Genomic DNA, 16336 nt, shown 5'->3' with positions numbered 1-16336 from the left:
GGGCTTCTTCCTGGACTCCTCCCTCTCGATGACCAGACAAGTCAACGCCGTCTCCTCATCATGCTTTCACACCCTACGCATGCTTCGCAAGATCTTCCGATGGATCCCGACCGAAACCAGGAAGACGGTCACCCAGGCCCACGTCACCAGCCGACTGGACTACGGAAACACCCTCTATGCCGGAACCACAGCCAAGCTACAGAAAAGACTCCAACGAATCCAGAACGCCTCCGCCGACTCATCCTGGACATCCCCCGACGCAGCCACATCTCCGGCCACCTGAGGGACCTGCACAGGCTCCCCGTCAACAAGAGGATCACGTTCAGGCTCCTCACCCACGCACAAAAGTCTCTCCACGACCTGGGCCCCAAGTACCTCAACGACCGCCTGATCTTCTACACGCCCACCCTCCAGCTACGGTCTACTAGCCTCGCCCTCGCCGCCGTACCACGCATCCGAAGAGCCACCGCCGGAGGCAGATCCTTCTCCTACCTGGCGGCCAAGACATGGAACTCCCTCCCCATCCACCTTTGGCTGACCCAGGACCATCTCGCCTTCAGGAGACAACTCAAGACCTGGCTGTTCGAGCAGTAGCGGACCCCTTCCCCCAAGCGCCTTGAGACCCTTCCGGGTGAGTAGTGCGCTATACAAGTGTTATGATTGATTGATTGATTGACCAGAGAAGGATGGTGGGAAGGAGGAAGGCTCACCTCACTGGAATAGGTGGCGAAGCACAGCCTGGCCCACAGCTGCATCCTGCATCAGTTCCGTATCCAGGCAGTAGTGCCTGGTAAAGGTGTGTGGCGACTTCCAGGTCGCTGCCCTGCAAATGTCCAGTATTGGCACGCCAGCAAATAGCGCGGCTGATGTGGACACAGCTCTTGTAGAATGAGCTCGTACTTTGGATTGTAATGGCCTTCCGGCTTTGTCATGGCAAAAGGCAATTGCAGAAGATATCCATCGTGAAATGCTTTGTTTGGAAAGTGGCATGCCCTTTCTTGGTCTGCTGAAAGCGATGAAAAGCCGATTCGTTTTCCTGAAATGTTTTGTTTTGTCAAGGTAAAACTTAAGACACCTCTTCAGGTCCAAGGAATGCAGGGATCTTTCAGCTGCAGTTCTGGGATTTGGGAAGAATGATCGGAGGACTAAGGGTTCATTTAAATGGAAGTCCGACGGGACCGTAGGAATAAATCGAGGATTCGTTCTTAGAATCACTCTATCTTCTTTGAACTGCATGAATGGATCTTGTATGGAAAGAGCCTGTAGTTCGCTGACCCTTCTAGCTGAGGTCAGAGCCAATAGAAGGGCCGTCTTCCATGAGATATATTTGAGATCCGCCCTATGGATTGGTTCGAAAGGGTGTTTCATCAATTGGTTGAGTACCACATTGAGATGCCAAGTTGGTGGAACTCTTCTTGGTCGAGGGAAGGATCTATAGAGCCCCTTAAGGAATTGCTTTATTAACCGGTGGGACCAGAGAGCGGGCCCTTTTGACGTTCTCGTAAAACGGGAAATTGCTGCCAGATGAACTCTGATAGAGGCATGCGCAAGTCCCGATTGTGCCAGGTGTAACAGATATGGCAATAACTGCTCTGGAGTAACCCGGAAAGGATGGAGACCTTTGTCCTTACACCAAATGCAAAAGCGTTTCCATTTTAAGGAATAGGTCTTGTTTGTGCTGTCCGCTCTTGCTTTCGCGAGGACATCTTTGCAGTCCTGTGGAATGTCTAGTTGGTAGAATTCTCGGTACTCAGGAGCCATGCCGATAATCTGAGAGATTTCAGATTCGGGTGCAGTACCTGGCCTTTGGACATCGTGAGTAGGGATGGATGTTGGCCCAAACGGATTGGCGGTTGGACTGAGAGGCGATGGAGGTCCGTGAACCAATGCTGCCTCGGCCAGAACGGGGCAATCAGAATCAGGGTGCAGCGCTCCGCTTTCATTTTCCGAAGGACTCTTGGTATGAGGGGAAATGGCGGAAATGCGTACGCAAACACGTTGCGCCAGGCGATGGAAAATGCATTTCCGAGGGACCGCAACTGGGGATGCCAACTTGCGAAGTTGCGGCATTTGGCGTTCTCCCTGGTGGCAAAGAGGTCGATCTGCGGACTCCCCCATTCCGAGAATATGCGATTCAGCACTTCCTGTTCGAGTTCCCATTCGTGGGACAGGGATCTCTGTCTGCTTAGAGCATCTGCTATGACGTTGTCCTTGCCTGGGACATACTCTGCTGTCAGTGTGATATTGTGGAGCACTAGCCAGTTCCAATTTTTCTGCGATTCGCGAGATCGTGTTAGCGAACGCGTCCCTCCCTGCTTGTTCAAGTAGTGCATTGTCGTGGTGTTGTCTGTTCTGACAAGCACTGGGGAGTTTGTGATGCGAGGGAGGAAGGCCTGCAGAGATAGGAAAACTGCCCTCAGTTCTAGGAGGTTGATATGTAGCTGCCGTTCCTGGTCCGTCCACTTGCCGCTGATCTGTAATTCTTGAAGGACCGCTCCCCATCCCTCTAGAGAGGCATCTGTAGTTATTACGTGTGGAGTTGCAGGTAGCAGGAATGGCAGTCCTTGCGAAAGGTTCCTGGGCGTCCTCCACCAGAGCAGGCCTTGGTTATTTGTTGAGTAATCACGATGTGATCCTCGAAAGAGCCTGTGCTCTGAGTCCGCTGCCTAGTCAAGGCCTCTTGCAGGGGGCGCATCCTGAGCCGACAGTGCGGGATAAGCAGGATACACAAGAACATCATCCCCAGGAGGGACTTGAAGTACGGACCAGTAGGGTTTTCTTTGAAGCCACTGCGGTGGCCAGAGTAATCAGCTTGTGCTTCCTCTCTTGAGATGGGAATGCTTTTGAACATTCCGTATTCAAAGTTGCCCCAAGAAAGGTAAGAACTCTGGAGGTCTGTAAGGTAGACTTCTCATGATTGAGCGTCAAGCCCAGTTGCTGGAAAATTTTGAGACAGGCGTTGGAAGACTCTGCTGCGCCTGTTAGAGATGGTGCTTTCACCAGCCAGTCGTCCAGGTAGGGTAAGACTTGGTGTCCATGCTGTCGTAGTAAAGCTGCCACAGGGGAGAGGCACTTGGTGAAAATTCGAGGTGCCGATTTGAGGCCGAATGGGAGGACACAGAATTGTGGTACTCGTTCTATTGCTCCTTTCTTTAACATTGAAGCGATCTCTTGAAGGAGTAATCGTACGCTCTCGCCACTAAATTGTGGAATCCGCCAATGTCCGCCGGCGGCGAGTCTGAAGTAGTGGGCTCAGGACTGGTTTTTAAACTAACGTGCCAAGCGCTCGTTGGAGCTTGCGAGGAGGAGTTATCGGGGAATTGAATTGAATTCCAATGAATGTCTGTGGCTGGAGATGGAGCGATGTAGTCTTCATCAGCCCTGTGGTCGGACAGGTTGTCCCTTACTTCCCCTTCTTCTGGTTCCTCGCCCTCGTCGTCAGAAGACGGGATAGGTTGTACTGTTTCTCTCTCTCGACGGATCACCAAAGGTGACGGTCTCAGGCTTGGAGATGAGGTCGGCCCAGATGACACTGGAGATTTCTCCATTGACGGGGCCGTTGGCAATTCAGGAAATCGCTTCTTGTAGTCTTGTATCAAGTACTGTAGGTCTGAGACTATAGATACTGGAAGGCATACCATAGGCGTGACCTGCGTCTGTACCTGTGAATGTACAGTCTCCTCTGTAAACACTACATCATCGCCATCTTCATCCGTGCTTTGGCACTTTACTATGAGATCTGAGGGACTGGTGGCCTGACCGTACTGGTCATCGTCCGATTCGTCGTCTTGCAGTAGACAAGATGGGGGTAACTTTTGAACCCTGCTTGGAGACGTTAAATCCGGTGTAATTGGATTTTTTGTACTCTTTTTGGGTGGAATCAAGTCTGATTGTTTCCATAGCGTCGACCGTGTTGTCGTCGATGGCTTCATCGACGGTGTCGTTGTCGACTGAATTCCGATTGCCGATGGTGAGGTCGTCGGCGGTACCTTAGTCGACGGTATCTTCGTCGACGGTCCCGTCGACTGTGTCTTTGTCGTCGACGGTGCGCTCATCGACGGTGTCTTCGTCGTCGATGGGACGCCCGACGACGATGTCTTCGTCGACGACGATGGTTTTACCGTCGTCGAGGTCTTCGTCGACGACACGCCGGTCGTCGAGGGGGTCTTCGTCGGCGGTGCAGGCGTCGACGGTTTTGGCTTAGTCGTCGACGCTGTCGTCGTCATCGTCGACGGAATCTTAAGCAACGTTGAGTGCTTTTTTATGAGAATAATCGACGACACAGGCTTACCCGCCGTCGATGATGGAGTAGTCGTCGTCGTCGATGATGAGGCTGACGACGCCGACACCGTCGTCGTCGATGTAGAAACATAGACTGTAGAGATGTTTTTCCTCAGCGCTGAGGGAAGCGTCGACGAAATCGTGGTCGACGACTGCGCAGGCTTCCTGAAGGCAGGAGCCTCCTTGTCAGACGTGGTAGATCTTGCCTCTGAAGACTTTATGGCAGCCTTTTTAGGAGGAACGTCTGTAGGGATAGGGAAAGCAACCCTTGGCCTCTTCAAGGATAATTTTGAGGAAACTGAAGCCATCTCACCGTCCTCTGAAGATACCAGGTCGTCTCTGGTTTTCAGTCTGTTCAACCAGAGGAGGAGCCTTCCTTCTCTGTCTTCAAGTGTCTTTGTAGAGAATGTTCTACAAATTCGACATTCCTTGGGAGAATGATCTGGATAAAGACAGTATAGGCAAGTTTCATGCTTGTCATCGACGTGGAGTCTCTTCTTACCACAAGATGAGCAAGCCCTGAAGAGACCTTTCTTCTGTCGATCAGCCATAGTTGAGTTTTGAAGGAAATATCCAATTTCTGTGAGGAAAAGAGATAAAACTAGGAAACCTGAGGAGAACTCAGGTGAAGACTCCCTAGCACAACGTTTGGTAGAAAATCTGAGAGACTGAGGCTCCTGACAGGAAGGTTCTAGAGGGAGGTGGTAGCTGATTGGCTACCTTCTGGAATTTGGTCCTTTTTACAAAAGGACATAGATAGGCTACTAAGGCAAGGGCCTTAGGCCTACTTTTCTCTATGTATGTCTATAGGACATTACTTTTCTATGTACCAAGGACTCCCGTCTCGACGACGGGGAATGATTCAGGCATGTGAATCTATGAAAGACACCCATATTACTGGATAACAACTGTTCTTTACTAGCTCGAGCCATTTGCCCAGACCGAGCAAATAGACCCTGAACATAGCTTGTCCTGAAAAACCCCGACTCGCTATAGGGCGTGGGCGCGTAGATTACTCAAGACCTGAAATACTTAATCTTACCGGAGATTCCTCTCAGGGAACATCCCCCTTATCTTACACTGGTCAGGGAAAAGCTTTTCCACAGCAGCAGCAATCCAGCGCCACTAGGTGGAGCCATGCAAGCCCAACAGTGACTTTGCCAGGGAGAGAGGATAGGCGTACAATTGATGCCAATCTTCACGTCGGTACTTGATACTTTTCCGCACCCAATGAAAGCTTGCGGACAGGGACAGAGCATAAAAACTATAATAGCACATGAACCTTTGGTAAGCAAGGAGCTCCTAATTAGTCCCCCCTTGCATTGTCATTTGGTTACCGGTAGGGGTGGGACAGCAGACTAGGTTGTAAAAGGTGAAGAAGCCTTTATTTGATGTACTCGTTCAATTTAGGCAGATTGCAGTCACATGCAGAAATCTAATTCCTCTTTGTGCCTATGACGTGAGTTGTTCCAGCGGGGGGAACATGGTGAGGAGTGTACATCCAAAAGTCGGACTATGCTGCCGTTACTGGTTTTGAGTTTTGCTTTCGTGTTTTTATCTGTAACATCTGTGCACTTAACTACGCTGAAGGATCTGAGAAGACTCTGTACACTACATTAATGGAACCGGCCTCCTATTAGAGAATCTCCTAGATTGGACGGAAGAAAATGCAGTAATTCCTATCACCCAGACTGGATTCCGTAAACAAATGGGTACAACATCAAACATGTTAGCTCTTTCACTCCTTATCGACGCCACAAAAGCAGCAAATCTACCCCTGTATGTATGCTTTATCGATTTCACCTCAGCGTTTGACACCGTTAACAGAAACTTACTATGGTCAAAGCTGGAAAAAAGGAACATTCCATCAGGCCTGCTCACCCAGCTGATCTTACTACACACGGACACATGGGTCCAAGTCAAGCTAGGGCCAGGTGACCTCCTCTCAAGGAAAATAAAGACCACGAAAGGGCTAAAACAAGGCTGCGTCCTAGCGCCAACATTATTTAACATCTTTATGTCCGACCTTGCCCAGCAGCTGGACAAAACTAACTCTCATGCTCCTATCATAGGCGGTCTCACTCTTTCTAACTTAATGTACGCTGACGACATTGTCCTAATTAGTAGAACACCGATAGGGTTACAACATCTGATTACCACTACGTATAAGTACTCATCAGATAATAGCTTAAGCATCAACCTATTAAAAACTAAAACAATGAGGATCAATGCAAAAACATCATCAGCTGGATTTCACTGGCACATGGGAGGGACCACACTGGAAACAGTGGAGGAGTACAGGTACCTGGGGGTAATCCTCGACAGAAAGGGCTCATTCCACCAGCAAAAGGAAGCAATAAAACGGAGGGGAATTAGCGTAGGGATCGCGCTAAGGAGCCTTAAAACAAAGGCAGTTGGCCGAAGCTTCACCCCCCTGCTTCAAGTACTTCAGGCAAAATTAACACCGGCCCTAACCTACGGTAGCGAATGCCTCAGAGGAAGGGACGCCCAGCAACTGAACAGCACCATCGCGAAGGCCATGAGAATAATTTTCAGCCTGCCCAATTACACCTCTCAGGCGCAAATCAGGCTGGAATTTGGCCTGAGAAATCAAACATTTGAGCGAATGGGTGCCTACGCCAAAAGATGGCACAAGATCCAGAGAGGAGATGCCACAAGCCTAAATCACCATCTATGGAAAGAAAGAGCAACAGTGCGGCTGCGATATATCTCAAGCACTCCATAAACTCCTTGTGCCTACAAGAAGCCTGGAAGATCGGTGGAACACATAATACCTTTAAACAGTTAGTTAACAAATCAGTTAGATCTATGTCATTAATTGAGGACAAAGCAAGTCTAGCAACCCGGGCCCACGGTTGGACAGTTATTCAAAGCTACACAAGCAGCCTCTGCCAAAGCTACTTAGGAGTTGGCTTTACCAGGCGCACAAAGGAGAAGTTTCTACGCCTACGGCTGGGCCAACTTCCCGTACAAAACCATCTCCCTCCATGGAAAAGGCCCCAAGAAACAATCAATTGCCGAGTCTGTGGGAAGGAAAAAGAAGACATCATGCATCTACTATGTACATGCAAAGGACTGGACATAGAACGTAGATACCATCTAAAACAGCACCTCAACAGGCTGGGAATAAGAACACGCCGGCAGGCGGTAAAGGCCTGCTTTGATGGGATGAACACCCAGCTAGCAAGTCACGTTGTCAAATTCTTGGAGAAAGCAGAAAAGAAACAAAAATGACAGAGGGCAGAAACAAGCTGACGCCAACTTACGAAGTGAAACCCAAACGGACATTGACAAGGGATCAATCACTCGTTATAAGTATTGGACCGCCTCCTGAAGGCTAAATAGCAAGGCGGTATATAAGTGCCTCACCTTTTTCTTCTACGCTTAGACCGAAACAAATACAAATTCCTGTACTAATTATTACTTTTATATGTAGTCATTCCTATTTTATATTTTTACACATTAACTGTATTTAACTAATGGTTTTACTTGCTAACAATTGCAATGGTTTTAATTAACTGAGCAATAAAGATGATTACTTACCTGTTCTAATTCCTCTTTGTGCCTATGACGTGAGTTGTTCCAGCGGGGGGAACATGGTGAGGAGTGTACATCCAAAAGTCGGACTATGCTGCTGTTACTGGTTTTGAGTTTTGCTTTCGTGTTTTTATCTGTAACATCTGTGCACTTAAATACGCTGAAGGATCTGAGAAGACTCTGTACACTACATTAATGGAACCATGTCACTAATGTACGATGGCTTTTATACTGTCGAGGTTCAGCTTCTAACGAGGTCAATAATGTCATCAACATGTACGTTCGTTCTATTTATATTCAGCCAAAATGTTTATTTGCTATTGCTAAATGGTTGAATGTATGGTCGGCTTTGTATGATGCATTTTGTCTTTGATGAAGATGGGAAAATTTTAAATCAATAAAAACAGATTTAAACAAAAAAAATTATGTGACTTGGTCCAGGATAGAGACCCCCGTGCTGTGAGAAACATCTCTCTAAGCAAATTACGTGCCTGGAGAACAACCTGGAAAGGATACTTGAAAGAAGAATCACCGTAAACCGGTTATACGTTTTGAGATAGGGTATCTACGACTCCCGTCTCCCACTTGGTTATAAAAGTGCGATTCCAAATAACTGGGGCCCATAACTTCACTTACAGTTCCAAGCCCTCTAAGGTTAAAGAAGTGAGTGCTCCATAGAGTACTCACAAGGCTGCTGTGCAACTAGAGCTGTTGTTACTAAACAACTAGCCTCCCTGAAGAGAAAGGACATCACAAAGTCTGGATCGCTTGCTGGAGAAGCGGTGTACCTGCTCTGAAATGTCTAGACACCTACCTGCCTGATGAAAGAGGGAAGGAACCTGCCTAACTTGCAGAATCAGACACTATCCTAAACTGAGCAAGGTTCAGTGCATACCAAGTGGTTGTTTGACACCCAGAAGAAGAGACTGCTGGAAACAGTTACAGGCAGGAAACATGACTTCGCAACTATGTGACTGCATGCTGTCTTTAGGCCAGTGCTGGGCTGCATCTATCAAATCATGATCAGCCTTCACAGGGCTGCATTTGCTCAATCCTGATCAGCCAGTGTGGGGCTGCATCCGTGAATTAATGACTGGCTCGTGCCAAGCTGCATCTGCCAAAAACTGGTTGGTCCATGTGGAAGCTGCATCTACAATTTTGGGACGAGACTGTGCAGGGTTGCAACTGCCCAAGTGTTGAATGCACTTTTGGGGCTACACCTGTGGTCCAAATGGCCCAGGCGTGGGCTAGAACTACCAAAAGTAAGGACCCTGAAAGACGGCACTTACCAACTACATCTCTGGAATGCTGGTTTCAAGTGACCATGAGGAGCAAGCTGACTGGGTGCGAAACCAAACATAATCCGGCGTCCAGGGTGAAGGTACTCCGCAATTGCCTGCGGGTGCACCGCTGCTCCTTGCGGATTGCGCAGGCACTGCCTTGCCTATGCATTCGGCGCTGCTCATCGGAACCTAGGGCCAGTGTGTGAGTGGGGTAGGCGCAGCACATGCCAACATAACACCCATAGGCACCAACATTTCTTTTTTCCCCATAGTATTGTGTAGTATTGAGTAGCTTTGGGTGGTTAAAGGGTTGAAGTCCTTTCTTTCTTAAAACAATAAGCATTAGTTTGGATATCTTTGCATATTGTAACCTTTTGGACCCCTCTTGAGGCGAAATAGCCGAGAGGTAGCTAGACTGCACATTTACTGTGATTGATTGCTGAATACGAGCATTTTTAAAACGGCGTGTTTTAATTCACTTTCCCACTTGCACTAGCTTAACCTTTGCACTAAACATAGCGTGAACCTGCATTTAGTCGGTGACAGCCGATTTTCGGGCTGATTACCGATCTCACCTGCAAGCTCTTAAAAATACGGCGGACATCTTGGGTAGGGGCGTGAGCCTAACAGCGCTCTAGCCACCACTATTTAAGGAAACGTATACTCTCCACTATAGCGGACGCGATTCGTGGACGCGCCTACATCAGCGCCGGAGTCACGCCTGAGTCAGCCCGTCTGCGCCCGTCCGCGCCTCGGACGCGCCCAGCGGCCATGACACCCACTTCCCAACCAATTTTATCGGTATGTGTTAGTAGCCAGACAATTAGCGATACCATTGCTTCCCCTTATATAAAATATAGTGCAAAACAGCTTTTCGCCTTAAGAACGCCTAGACAACCAGACTGCTGTCTGATCGACTTAAATAGACACCATAACATCTGTTATGGCTGCTCACTAACTACGTATGCCACTAAAATCAAAAGGCTTGAGACCCTAACCAATGCTACATGTGTTACATCTAACTCTAAAGTATTCACCTTCTTCAGTCTGAACTGTCGCTCTCTGCCAAGACATAAAATAGAAATTTTCAATTTTCTATTGGATGAAGCCCCTGATGCACTATTCATCACTGAAACTTGGCTTCATGCAAGCTCCGGACCAGACGTGGCTATGGCCCTCCCGGACTCATATGCGATTATACGCCTTGACAGAATTAATAAAACTGGAGGAGGCATAGCTGTTATTTTTAAAAAAGTATATACCTGTGAGTTTATAAACTTCCCATGTCCAGGATGTGAAGGCGCCACCTTTAAAATCATACTCTCACCCAATTTTACCTTTTCCGGCGCGCTTATCTACCGTCCACCTGGTGCTGCTTCAAATTGGCTAAATAATATTTTGGAACTTCTAGGCCCGTTTATTATGAATACTACAAATTTTACAGTCATCGGTGATCTAAATCTTCATTTGGATAACGAGCACTGCTCTAAGGCCACGGAACTTATTGATGACCTCCTATCCCTCAATTTAAGTCTTAAGAATTCTGGCCCAACCCACACTGCAGGTCACTTACTGGACCCAATCTTTTCTAATATTCAGAATTTAAACACCTTCCCAGCCTTACCCATTCCTTGGTCCGACCATTTTCCCATCAAATTTTCCTTTCAAACGCCAACATCCAATATCTCCCCTATGGCACTGCCCACCATGGTGAGAAAATGGAAAAAACTAGATATTAATATTCTTAATACCCTGCTAGAAGATACGATACCATACACTACTTCAGGAGTTCAACATTTATCCATCTCTATTCAATCATGGCTCTTAACAGCCATTGACTCCTGTCTTCCTCAGACTAAGCTAAAAGGCATTAACCAACGTCCACCTGCTCCGTGGTTTAATGACGCTTTAAAGCATGAAAAAACCAAATGTAAGAATGCTGAGCGTCAATGGAGAAAATCCTACTCCGTTGAAGCTAAGAATGAATACAAAAATCAACTAAATCAATACCAAAAGCTGTGCAGCAGAGCAAAAACCAACTTTGTCTGCTCAAAAATTACTGCTGCTTTAAATCAAGCTAAAACACTGTTCAAAACAGTTAAAGAGTTAGCTGGCTCTAATACCTCACCAACCCCACCTGATTTAAATAAAACCCAATGTAATCAACTTGCCGCATTTTTTGTCGACAAAGTTGATAAAATTTATCAGACCATCCAACTCAATCAGGACAATCATGAGGAAAATCATTATGATGGTAGTGATGCTAATAGATCAGATAGTGAAGAGACCAATTCTGCCACCCTTTCAGATAAAATCACTACCCCTTCTCTGAGTGTTTGGCCTACACTCAACGTTGACACTGTCACCGAACTTCTAAGCACGATTAAATCAGGTTCGCCAAAAGACCCGCTACCATGTTCCATCTTAAAACTACTTAGCAGGAAAGCCTTATCCACTGTCACAGACCTTCTAAATAAATCCTTGCAAGAAAGTGTTCCACCCGAGTGGAAACAAGCCATGATCCATCCCCTCCTAAAAAAAGCTAATGCTGACCCGAAGGTACCCGCAAACTTTCGACCAATTTCTCTCTTACCTATATTTGCAAAAATTCTAGAGAAACATGTCCACCGCTGTCTCTCAAATTATATAACAACACATGACTTGTTACCTCCCCATCAATCTGGCTTCCGAGCAGGTTTTTCAACAGAAACCACTCTCCTAGGCGTAACTGAGAATATTCGTCAAATGATAGACAAGGGTGAAACAGTGGCACTGGTGCTTTTAGACCTCAGTGCCGCATTTGACACTGTTTCACATGCGGTACTAATAAAAACCCTTCGCTCAATGGGCATCTGTGGCCCTGCTTTAAATTGGATCACATCCCTGAAAATAGAACTTTCCAAATCTTTTCAAACTCTACATACTCAGATACCTATACCTTTAAACATGGTGTCCCCCAGGGTTCAATTCTAAGCCCACTACTTTTTAATTTATACATGAGCCCTCTTGCTAAAATAGCTAAGGATACTGGACTGATAATGTTCTCCTATGCTGATGACTCTCAGCTTCTCTTTTCCCTTCCGCCAACAGACAATAACGATCCCTCTATTTTGAGAACTGGGCTTACAAAAATTGCTGGATGGATGAAAAATAATTTCTTAAAATTAAACGGTGAAAAAACCGAACTCATAATCCTAGGAAAAAATAAAGAACTCTGGGGACCCCAACACTGGCCCCCAGAAATGGGCTCTCCTCCTATTCCAACTAACCAGGCCCGTAACCTTGGCTTTGTGGTAGATGACACTCTTAGCATGCACCAGCAGGCCATCAAAACATCAGCCACCTGCTTTGTCATCTTGAAGTGGCTAAAGAAAATCTGCTGGATGCTACCAGATCACACCAAAAGAACTGTCATTAACGCCCTCATAACATCCAGATTGGATTATGCCAATATACTTTACTTGGGAGCCAACAAAGCCACAGTCCGCAAACTACAAACCGTGCAGAATGTTGCTGCAAGATTGTTAGGTAAAATTCCTATCCATGCACCTACTACCAAACTCATACGAGATTTGCACTGGTTGAAAATTGAGAGCAGAATTAAATTTAAATCACTATGCTTTATGCATAAAATCTCAGCAAATAAAGCCCCTAAATACCTGCTAAATCTGGTACAACACTACCGTCCTTCCAGGACGCTGAGATCCGCAACAGCGAACAAATTTGCTGTGCCTAAAATAAGACTATCACGCATGGGAGGCAGATCCTTTGCCTACCTTGGCCCTTCCCTGTGGAACTCTATGCCACAGGCTTTGCGCTCTGAGGTTAATTATATCAGTTTCAGAAAAGCCATTAAAACCTGGCTGTTCAACATCTAAGTCAGCTGTCCAAACTCCCCTCTCTGAATCACAAGCGCCGGGAAACCCTTTGTTGGGTAGCTGTTTGCGCTATACAAACTAAACAAATAAAAATAAATAAATAAATAAATAAATAAAAATATCTACTTTATTGGGTCTATTTGATTTATTATGGAGCTCCGAGCTCCCTGAGAAACCCGATAAAGTATCCGTTACTGTCCACTTGGGCAATGATGTAGTAATGTTTAGCAAATTTATGCACAATTGACTACATGGCTGCCTGGCAAATGCCAGCCACCAGGACGCCTGTGGTTCGAGTGGAAGCAGCTGCTGGAGCCCTGGGGCAGTGAGCATAAATGCCACCCATGGGATCTTTCTTAGCCAAGGCATAGCAGATATTGCTACATAGGAAGACCCAGCACAAAATGGTGCATTTGACCATCATCTTGCCTTCCTTGACTGACAAAAGCAAACAACAATTCAGCATCCACCCTGTCCTGTTGAGTATGGTTGATGTAGTATAAAACCACATGCCTGGCATCCAGTTTATGAAACTGCTCCTCTCCCTTAACAAGATAAGGACGAGAGAGGAAAGTCAGAGCAGTCAGGGAATGGACCAGACGCAAGGCTGAAATTACATATGGCAAAAAGGTGGGGCAGATCTGCAAAACCAACTTGTCACGGTAGAGCTTTAAAAAGGGGATTAACTGAGAGGACCTGAAGTTATCAGACCCCCATGAGTTGAGGTTAGTGCTACCAACAACACTTTCTTCAAAATAAGAATTCGAATTAGACAACTCTGCATAGGTTCAAAAAGAGATGCCATAATGGCAACACAAGATTCCAATTCCACTGAGCAATCAACAGAGCGGAAGGGAACAGATAAAGCGGATCTTTCAGAAAACGTGCCACTAAAGGGGACCTAAACAACAATAGATGATCAGGGAGACACCTGAAACTGACAGAGAAACCAGGTAACCGATGACTAGCCACAACAAGACCATGTTGTGCAAGAAACAATGAGTACAGGAAGTCGCAAATGCATCCTGATCTCCCTAGCCATTATGTTTATCCCTGCATGCTACACCTATAATCCAAACCCAAATTCTAGTATTCTTCAATCTATAATGACAGCTCACATTTAATACTAAGTCACCATAATAGTCTCTACAATATTTAAAGCACTCCATCCATCATTTTCAGTGAGTTACACCATTTGGAAAGGTAAGCCCAAACGTGGGTCCTGTAAATCATTTTGTCACAGGACTCAAGCTGCTTGTCACTTAGGAGGCATCATAAGGCCAAAATGGCAAGCAGTTGCTTGCATTTCTGTGAAAGGGGGACGTGGCCTGGTAGTTTGGGCTGGACTGTCCACTTTGGGGAGGGCTGATCTGTATATTTTTGGTCACTGTATTGGCACAGTGAGCAAAAAGAGAATGGGATGACGCCTACAGTAATTATCAATTGCTGAATTCAATTTAGGTAATTCACCCATCACCTTTTGTTCTCTGCAATACTACACAGTCAAATGTGCTTTACAGTGACCTGCTGCTTCCAGGGCGAGGGATCATATACTCTATAAATACCAACAATAAAAAAGGTAGGAATTCTAACAGTCTTAACAGTTCAGACACATGAATTGTAGCAGTGTATATTCAGAGTATTAAAGGTAGGGGTAATTTTGTCCAACAAAACAATTTTAAAAAAATCGGTGCAATGAGTTTCATGTTGGGATGCCCTTATCGTTAAAAACTGTAGCAGGGGGTGTTGTGCTTATTGAAGGAGTGATCTGTTCAGTTTCATATTAAAAATCACAGCACTGGGTAGTGTGTCCAGGGTAAGCATTGCAGTGTGTGTGCATCCTATTAATTGTAGCAGTGGGAGAAAAACATTCTTCGAAACCGGAGAAGCAAGAAAGAAAAATGTACATCTACCACTGGGACAGTGAACTGGCAAATGAGCTGAAAAGCAAGCCTCACTAGAAAGTATATGCTACAGAAGGAGAACACTTTACTGAGAACTGAAAGGATCTGCATAGCTAAACCTGAATTTTATTCAGTATGTCTAAAATGAAAAGTCCGATAAATATTTTTTATAGACTCCGGTAATCCTTTTGAAGCTATCTCCTTAAGCCCACATTATAAGTATTTCAAATTGTAGTGCAGTCACAGAGGGAGGCTGGAATCTCCGATTCCAGACGGTATCCCCACACGTAAATCCCCACAATGGGGAAAAACTGTACAGATCTGGGATTACCGGTGTTTTTCCTCCGTGTTGATTTCAGGGTCCCATCTGCGTACATTTTCTTGCTTGAAGCAGAGAGGCGAGACGGTGAGGGTTAAATGCCCCTGGCAGGGTTGAGTAAGGTCAAAGGAGTGAGCCCTATATCCTGCCCCCACTGTGTTGTGCTCTCTGTGGTGGGTGAGGGTTTACACGGAGCCCCTGTTGCTGCCTTTGGCCTGAGGCTGTCTTTTTGGGTGGAGAGAGCTGATGGGAGCAAGAGGGCATCTCCAGAGAAGGGATGGTCCTTTTGGGGGAGGAAGGCAGTACACTCTACCTGCAAATTTGTTGGAGTGGGTGAGGGCTTTGTCTGACCCGGCCAATAGCCACTGGCTTAGATCACTGTATGCAGCCGGGTGTTTAACCACACCTGGCATTGTTGCTAGAGGGATGGAAACTAAGTGGCGGGTGGTGTATGGGGAACAGCTGAGCCAGACTCGGGTAAATGAAGTATGAAATCTCTGGGTGTGCTGCACGAGTCATGAAGCCAAAAGGGTGCGCTCCAACCCAGAGGCCTTGCTCCAACAGAGGTTTTACAAGATTTACATTTGCATATGGTCAAAACCATGTCCGGTATCGCCAGGATCGGAATTATTGGGTCCAGAATTCACTGATCCAGTAATTCTAGGTTACTTATGATGGTGAGTGATCTATTTCTACCCAGAGAATACTACCATTTGTAATGACGGCCAAAATATCCTATTTCCATGTCTTTTACTTCGGTTTATTTTCCTTGACCTGATATTTTATTTTATTTTTTATATGGCTAAATTATAGGTGTTCAATATAATGTCATGCATTTGATAGTAGCCATTTCTCTGGCAATATGAATAACCACAGACATTTAAAAACAAGATGCTCTTTCTTTTTAATCTCTGCTAGATGTATCAGCACATTGTCAAGAGTACAAAGTATTGTGTTCAGGGTAAGACTTGCAATAATCACTCATTGTATAAATTATCACCACAAGCCTGCCCCTAGTAAACGTTGATACTAAATGCATTGTACAACGCTGCCCCCTGCGAAGTGAGAATCTAGTCACTTCCTGGATGATAGTCATGCTAGAGAAAGAAGTCA

At 46.1% G+C, this 16336-nt stretch overlaps 1 protein-coding gene across 1 annotated transcript in view; it reads right to left on the bottom strand.

Moving 5' to 3' along the window:
* The window catches only part of IFT122 (intraflagellar transport 122), a 402329-nt gene that overhangs the window by 328343 nt on the left and 57650 nt on the right, over positions 1–16336 (bottom strand). The gene's annotated exons all lie outside the window — the stretch shown is intronic.

The sequence above is a fragment of the Lissotriton helveticus genome, chromosome 9 (assembly GCF_964261635.1).
Source record: "Lissotriton helveticus chromosome 9, aLisHel1.1, whole genome shotgun sequence".
Classification (NCBI taxonomy): domain Eukaryota; kingdom Metazoa; phylum Chordata; class Amphibia; order Caudata; family Salamandridae; genus Lissotriton; species Lissotriton helveticus.
The sequence above is the reverse complement of the archived record's forward strand: the minus strand, read 5'-3'. Positions and strand labels throughout refer to the sequence as shown.